Below are 9,266 nucleotides of genomic sequence, written 5' to 3'. Positions count from 1 at the left end.
CGCAATGATCATTTTTGTGACAATTTAAGTACTTTTAAAGCTGGTTCTTTTGTCGATCGAGGTGAGTAAAGCTTGCTATAGTTGTTAAATAATATGTTAGATAGTATTTTTCCATGAAACTTATCTATGTTTTCAAATCCATAAAATTCTGCTACCATCATTGTTATATTTATAAAACTTGTCCTACAAACTGATGACATGATGTGATGAAAAAATACATAGCAATAAATCACCCATTGACACATATTGTCTCCAGGTATCTTCAAGCCTCCTCTGTTGATTTCTTTAGTAAATTCTCCAAATTCGTTGTAATAGAACTGCGTATCATATTCATCTACATCATTTCTACTGATGTATCCTGCAATATAAACTAAAGCCATTTTTACAGACTTAGACAAGGCTAACTCCATATTTGAAAGATTATGAAACACATTGAAGGTATTGTCATCATTTAGCAAAAATCCACATTTCAAACAAGCATGTTCACAACATGTTTGAATTCCATCAAAATCTGTGTTTAAATCAAGGAGAAGCTTTGTTTTCTTAATGTTTACTTTTTGTAAAACTTGTTGAACATTAATAAAATATGTTCCACCAGAACCTTGACGTAGCTTACTGAACATTTTTTCAATGGGATCACTAGAAAAATTTCCTAGACATACATATTCGTGTGAAGTGCTGAGGAGATGCTTAGTTAACTCAACCAGTCCTCTACTCGTGTATGCAAGAGCAAGAGCAGTATCTTTGGTAAGTTGTTTTACTCTTTGTCCTTGTTTTTTAGGAACCATTTTTTCAAACATACTTGCTATATCAAGTAAAAAATCTAATCGTTGATCGTTAGGGTTATCAAAGACAGCCCTTTTTAAGTCTTTAGTTTTAACGTCTTCGAACTGACTTTTTACATTTAGGATTTTGAAAAAGTCTACAATTTTTTCTATAAAATCAACAGTTCCACCTGAATCCTGAATTTCTGGATGAATTTTTAATGCAGTTAACGTTTCAACACAAAAAATCTTAAGACATAAAGCAACATTCTGTCGTTCTATAGGTTTTGGACAGATAGAAATTTCATTAAGCTTTGATAGTTTCACAATAGAATTATTTTCTAACTCAACCAGCTTCTTCAAGTCAACCCACTTTGCAGTTTTTTCAAGGCCGCAGTCAGAATACTTTAACTCTTGCATTTTTTCAGTTAACCCATTGTTTCTGATAGATTTGATTAGATGTACATAATCATAGAGCAAAAAAATGTTTTCAGTTGTGCGCCATGGAGAAATCAAATTGAATTTTTTAAAGAATGATTGATTTACTTTATTATTATCACATAAAATTGCAACAGTAATGCCATTACATGAACGAATCAAATTTAACATATTTACAACTTGTTCATATTGAAAATCAGCACTTAAACGATACACTGGCAGTGCTTTGTACAAAAACCTCTTTCCTCCTAATAATGAGCAAATCATAAAACTCAAAACAGTGGTTGCAAAATGTTCTGGATTATTTACTGCTTTTCCAAATAAGTTACCTCCTTGATACGTTAGTTGTGGTTTTACATAAACTTCATCGATTATAATAATTACATTTTTTTGACGAGGATCTTCTAGTTGCATAAAATATTTGTTGAGGAAATCAAAATCCTCTAGCTTACTAACCTTAGATATAAGTTTACCAAGTGTTACAATACTTGGCATTTCATAGTCATCTCTAATACGACTGTAAAGAGATCTTGAAATTGAAAAATACTCAAAAGCCCTACTTAGAATTTCTGGAGAATATTTTTTATTACCAACAAATGTTAATGCATGCATGCTAACAACTTGTTGTAGGATAATGTTTTTTTTATGATCCATTTCAACGGAATGTAAATATCTAATAGCTTCTAAAATTTGTAAGAAAGATGTAATTTTATGTATTCGATTACTGCACAGTGGTATAATAGAGCATCTAGATCCAAAATGAAAACCTTCAAATCGCATATCAATTTTAACTTTTAAAAGAAACTGTGGAATAGCAGAGGTATCAATATAATCCTTACTTTGGATTATTAAACCATCATCCACTGTAAAAGATGTTACTGGAAATGGAATAACTTCTTTGCTTACTTTTAGGCAAAGATCATCAAAACAACTAATTTCATACAAATCCAAGTGAGCTGAAATTTCATCAGGTTTCATGTTACGCGTAGATGGTAGTGATTTTGTTGTTGTTCTTTTTGTTGGTGGAGGTGTAGGAATTTGACTTTGAAATACACAGATGAAAATAGTTGGTGGATTTAAGGGACGAATTTTACCATGAATTTGACAAGTTTCATAATTAACTGGCCAATGATTTTCACAAATGAATGTATTTGGACTATTTGGAATGTTTTCTCTTGGAATAGATCTAATCCATCTTTCTCTTTCTTGAGGATTACGGTTTTTGTTTGGTAATCGAAAAAGTTTAACTTTATGTTCTTTATCATAGTTTCCTCTACAACCAGTCACACAACATTTAAAAGGCATGATATAGTAATTTTTGTTTTGAAAGATTACTAAATACATAAAATACAAATAAAATAATATTGACTATCAAATAATTATAAGCAATTGATTTTAAATATATATTGTGTAGTATATCATATTATGTAAATACATTACTGCATTATATCTATATACATGACTGAATATATATATATATATATATATATATATATATATATATATATATATATATATATATATATATATATATATATATATAACACTAAAAATATAACTAAAAAAACCACAAAACTTTCTCCATTTTTGTTTTGACAAACATCCGCCTACAGTTTTTTTTTTTTTTTTGCGCGTCTTTCAGGCCTGTTATTAAGTAGGCCGTGGTTCAAGCACAATTTGCCGAAGGCTTTTTTAAAAATGGTTTAAAAGCAAGAAGGCCCAGAAAAAAACCATATTTAAACAAAAAACAACGAAAGAATCGTTTGATTTGGGCAAAAGAACACAAGGAGTGGACAAAGGAAGACTGGGTAAGAGTTATTTGGAGTGATGAAAGCAAAATATCCATTTTTGGAAGTGATAGAATCAATTATGTGAAAAGAAGGCCCGGTGAAGATCTTTTACCTGAGTGCACATTGGTTACAATGAAGCATCCCATAAGTGTAATGGTGTGGGGATGCATGACCAGAGATGCTGAGGGTTGCATCCACATTGTGGATGGGATTTTAAACGCCAAAAAATACTAAGAAAACATATAAGAAGCCACAATACTCCCATCGATTGATGATTTGTTTGAGGGCAAAACAGAAACATGTGTGTTGCAGCAGGACAGTGCTACATGCCTCACCGTAAAAACTGTCAAAACTTGGTTTAAAGCCAAAAAGAAAAACGTTTTGAAGTGTTCTGGAAACAGTCCGGACCTGAATCCGATAGAAAACCTGTGGTCTCGACTGAAAAAACTTGTAAGGAAAGAAAAACCTGGGAACAAGCGACAATTAAAAGAGGCCATAATCAAGTCCTGGTTTCAAGTGATCAGCACTGAAGATTTGGGCAATTTAGTGGACTCAATGCTTCGTAGGATTGCTGCATAAATAATGGATATCCAACAAAAGATTAAGTTTTTTTTTTTATAAGCCATTTTTTTAATATCATATTTTGTAAGCTGCAAAACGTAAATTTACCATAATTTGCCACTTTGTCATTAAATTGTTATATTTTTATATTAAAATTATGAATTAATCAAAATTTTATTTTTTTTTTAATCTAAACACATCAAAAAATAATAATCAATATAGAAAACCGCATAAATATGGTTATTTTCTTTTAAAAAACACACCAAAGTGAAGTTTTCATATATTTTGAAGGGGTGTCCATTCCTATGGCCACTAGTGTATGTTCGTGAAGACTTATTGTGTTTGTAAGCTTAAAATTGATTTTAAAAAGTTCGTAAGAGTACTCGGTGTGTAAGCCTTTTATTACCTAAAACGATATAAAAATGTCATTTTACACTATAAGGTGACATATTTTAGGGTTTATACTGGGGGGGGGGGGGGGAGGGAGGGAATGACCCTTATATTATTTCGCGCATAATTTTTTAAGCCTACACATTTGAGCAAATTTTTTTTATGAATTTTCTTACATATGTTTAATGTACAAAAAAAACATGATTTAATTATTCAGTCCGGTATGCATCTAGGCAAAATAAGCATGAAAATGTAACATATCTGATTTTCGGAATAGTTCGTCCACTTAACAAAAATATTCACGTACGTAGTACAAAGCTGTGCCAAACGGTATTACAATGGTAGATTAAATTATTTTTGTTTGTTATTGTTCTTATCTAACATTCGAACTTTAAATACCTGATTTCTGATCAGCGATTGGATGAAAATTATTCAGAAAAATTCGTAATACCAAAAATCACAAACTATAAACAGACTGAAAAAATACAGCAGTTGTTAACAATTACTTCAGCATAGATAAAACCTTAGTTAATGAGTTTAATTTCATCGATAAATTAACAAATTAGGATAATTTTAGTTAATATGGTTAATTATGAGCTTCTACATTCTACATTCAAAACGAGTCCGCTAAAATTAAAGATGATAAGCAGGAGTTATCGTAAAGGTAATATTTTATCCCCCAAAGATAAAAAATGATTGTAAAAATTTGTAGCCCTGTAAGGGTTAATCATTTTAAATCATAAAAGACTTTGATTTATGGTCCGAGATATATAGTAGGTGAATTTTTTTACTTTCATTTGTGTTTTCAGTCGTTTTTATTGCGTAATGCTTTTGCGGAAAAATATTACAGCAAAGATTTTTTACTTTTTTGTTGAATCAAGCAGCGAAAAACTTTTTATTTTTTTATTTTATTTGTGAGAAAATATTTTATATATAGTAACTTACATATTTTTTAATATAGCTTAAATATTATAAAATAACTTGTTTTAAGTTTTTTTGAAACATAAAAAAAACGTTTTTGGGTCTATTTTCAAGTCAAAACTTTAAAAAAACCATTTTTTCTTTAAATTTACATGAAGTGGTTTTTTTTTTTAGGATTTGACGTAACCAAAAATATGAGATTCGCTAATTTGCCATTATCAATAAACAGAAAATCTAGACACGTTGCACCAGAAGTATAAAATATCTATTTAGTCGTTTTATTTGTTCAATAACTCAATCTATAATCTCATAATTTATAATCTCATAATTTATAATCTCATAATTTATAATCTCATAATTTATAATCTCATAATTTATAATCTCATAATTTTGAGATCTAAAAACAATTATCTAAAAATTTTTTTTTATTTTGATAACGTATTCTATTGTTTCCTTCTTCATTAAAAAGCTTCGATATTTTTACTTCTTCAAATGACGAAAGTTTAACATTCTCAAGAGAGGAAAAAACGGTGCATTATGATTGGTTGATTTTGGTTTTAATAACTCTAGGAGATCGTTGAAGTTGTTTTGGTTCATAGCACTTTCTAAGTACTGGTTCAGAATTTTGTTTGTCAGAATCTGTTAGATAAATTTTATTTTTAATTTTTTTGGTAAGTTAATGTTATATGACATACTTTGCTTCTTTTTAAGGAATAACAGTCTGAAAGCGTTTCTAATGCAACTTTATTTTTGTATAGCACCTTGCAGAATTTCAGCCGTTTTAGCAGAACATGTTCTTTGTAAATCTGTTGGGATTTTAAAAAGTATTTTTGAGTGACGAATGCTCTTACTAGCATTAAAAGGATCCTTCTGGCCGAACGTTCCCAGAGAACAACCAGTTACAGTCCAAAGACGTACTCAATCGTTTGAAGCAGACAAAATCAGCATGTCTCAATGTAGTCTATAGATATTTTGCTTTGAGCATGATTGCGAAATGTTAAATAGTTATGTGGATTCGGTAACCGGTTTTTCTGAACCGTTCAAAATTGTGAGACTATTTTTTTGATAATTGATTTCTATTTTAACGCATTTGAAGAAGATTTGGATTGTCTTCCTGAGTAACATTTTTTAAAAAAATATTTGCTTATATCCCAAATACGATTGAAACCTGAGCTGTCTCCTATAAAATAAAAGTGTTTCTTCTCATCACTCTTCATTGCAAGTATTGATCCATCTATCAATTCGTTCAAAGAGCTTCAAACTAGCCGAGAAAACCACACATGGAACTCCACAAAGTCAAATGCGTAAAGTTGTTTTTTCATTTTAAAAGAAGTTTTTATTTTTTTGGTTTGAGTTTCTTAGTACTAGGAGAATTTGGGGGGGGGGGGGGGGGAAGAGAGTATGAGCACACGAAATAAAGCATTGAAGAGTAGGTATATATTTTACTTACCAAACACAATCTTCGTGAAGCTTGTTAAACAATTCGGCACTGATAATATGGTGACGTCCGCTAACAAGTTCTATATATATATATATATATATATATATATAGCCCATTTTCACTTTGTTCATTTGTCTCATTTGTACTTTTTTGAATACTTCTGTGAGTTGTAAAACAGCCTAGCATTAACATGGTAGGACCTTTTGGGAAACGAACACCAGAGTTTTTATCACTGAATGTTGTCTTTTTGTTTCTTCTTGAGCAGCATATTTTCCTCCCAATTTCCCTTCTCCCTCCAAAACTTCTATCAGCTTTAATATATAAATTCTCTAGGTCATTTCTTATTTTATTGAATGCTATTTTTATAGCACCTTCAAATTCATTTGCGTGACGTACTCGAGTTTTCCCATCACCTTTAGAATTTTGAAAAACATTTATCGCAATTTTTAAAAGATTCACTCGTTTTATCTCTAATCTTTTCATTCCACTGAATTGCTTCTAAAACTACGTTATAAGAAGTAACTTACATAGTAACTTACATTAAAAAGGTATTAGTTTTCAAACTATAGATTTTTATATATCATTACATTTTATAAAATTGTTTACCCCAGTTCTTTGAACTACAGTGAAGCATCGGGCTTTCAAAAATTTTGGATAAAAAAAGTTACAGAAAATCGTTAAGAAAGAAGGAAAGTTCAAAAAAGGATTCTTACGTAAGAAAAATCATGGAAAGTATTTTAAAACTTAATAAATTTTTTTTTTTTTGATTCAGTTGTTAACTGAATTTTTTAACTCAAAAAAAAAAAAAAAGGAGAACATTAACTACACAAAATTTAAGATTTTCGCCGCATTTTGTTGCAAAAAATTTAAATTTGAAACTTTGTTTGAAAGCCGAAATGCCTTTAAATTGCAAAATCAAAAGTACCAGCATTACCAAAGGTAGTAGGACTATTTGATTAAGTAGTCGATCGGCAAATAAGCTCTTATATTTTTCAAAAAACAGAATATGGTGGATGAAGCGTTATGGTTTAGCACTTATGGAAAAGTTTTTTTGACGAAAATCAAATTTTTTGATTTTCGTCAAAAAAAATTTTCCATAAGTGCTAAAGCGGTTCTTTATTCTTAAGGCTATTCTTCAAAATGTTAAGCTCATAATCCAGTAAATAATTTCATTCCATCTTAATCCAGTTGTCTGCATGCGATAAGGCTTGCAGTTCACTATTCAAAAATTTTGGGAAGAGTTGCTGATGAAACCATTGAAAAAAAATTGTATACCTATTTTCTGTTTGTTTTTTTTTTAGAATAAATGTAAAGTAAAATTATTCTTTGTCTTCTTTAATGTCATACACGTCCGTAATGTTAATTGCATCAACAAAAATGTACGAATCTCAATTTTAGTTTGTTTAAATTTAGTTTGTTTAATAGTAGTGAAGAAAGAGTATTTGCTTGTTTGTGCAGAAATCTCAAATTTCAAATAATTAACATTTTTCATATAATTTATGTACCTTTTGACGCGCGGATCCAGGAATTTGATGCTGTGTGGTCAAATTTTATTTTCATGGTTGAAACTTTGATAAAAGATCGATTTCTTTATACTTTTTCACAGCATTTATTAATTGAATAAAACTTCGCTAACGTATTATAAAAACCGTTGTGGCCTTGGCAGGAATCTCTATAACCAAAATCCGTAAATTACGGCAGACAAATTTAAATTTTTAGGGACATTCGTTAACCCAAAACTAACATTGCTGCCGTTAATTTTAAACTATGTGGCCTTGCCGCAATGGCCACCTCTTAGATTCGCGCCTGCTTTTAGTACTTAACTACCCAATGCTGTGTGCTAAAAGGTTAATAACACAACAGCATGGTAGGCAGCTGAGTTTCTTTTTAAGATAAAATATTTTTTTGCATTAGTTTTTCAGATAGCTGCCACAAAGTCAAGTTTGTCTTATTAGCTGTAGCTAAGTCAAACATATGAGAAGTTTGTTGATTGAATATTTCTATATTCAAAAACTTATCAACAGGTTATGAATTTTTTTAAAGGTGTTTTTGTATGCATTTATATCTTAAACTAGGAGTGATTATCCCTAAACCTTAAGGCATAGTTAACATTTAAAGATATAAATTTATATGCATCATACATTTTTTAATAACATACATGTTGATGATGCTTGAAAAAAAATACAAAAAGTGTTTGTTATCAAAAAAATTCTCTCAACAATTTTTAAGTCGCTTTGAATGACAACTCATTTTTTTATATTCCAGCTTTATTTTTTAAATATTATATATTATTTTATATATTATTCTTTGAAATATTCCAGCTCTCAATAAATAAATCAATTATTGAGAGTTGGAATATTACAAAAAATAGTATATAAAATAATACATAATATTTAAAAAATTATATTTTGTATTTAATATTCTTATTAAATATTATATCCATTAATTACATTCATGTATTAAATAATCCTAGAAGGAATACGTAAAAATTTATTTTCATTGTGTCTGTCATACAAAAGGAATGTTTTAAGATAACTTTTCTGTTTCTTCATTTACCAACATGTTCTTCAAAAACTAACAAACAAACTCAATAGCCCTATTACCTAGGATTTTGCTAATTAAAAAGGGTTATTTTCATAGCCACACAATTTCATTAAGAAAATTTTTTGCAAAAAAGATTAAAGAGTTCCTTTTTTATTATTTTTATGTAAGTTCATCTTTTCTATTATTTTTTTCTTTAATAATAATGCAATTTTTTATTAAAAAAAATAGTTTTAAATTCTTTTATAAAAATAAAGTTCTCAAGAAAGAATCACATGTTTCACAAAGGTAAAATGCTTTATATATCGTTTGTATATCTAATAACACTGGAAAGAACTATCGCGCAATAATCCAAATGCAATGACACAATAATCCAAATACCTACAATTATCCAAAAAAAAAATTTTTCATAGTAAAAAC

Source organism: Hydra viridissima, unplaced genomic scaffold, assembly GCF_058129835.1.
Source record: "Hydra viridissima isolate aposymbiotic clone 2 unplaced genomic scaffold, HvirCarnegie_v1 scaffold_17, whole genome shotgun sequence".
NCBI lineage: Eukaryota > Metazoa > Cnidaria > Hydrozoa > Anthoathecata > Hydridae > Hydra > Hydra viridissima.
This window is presented reverse-complemented; position numbering follows the sequence as displayed.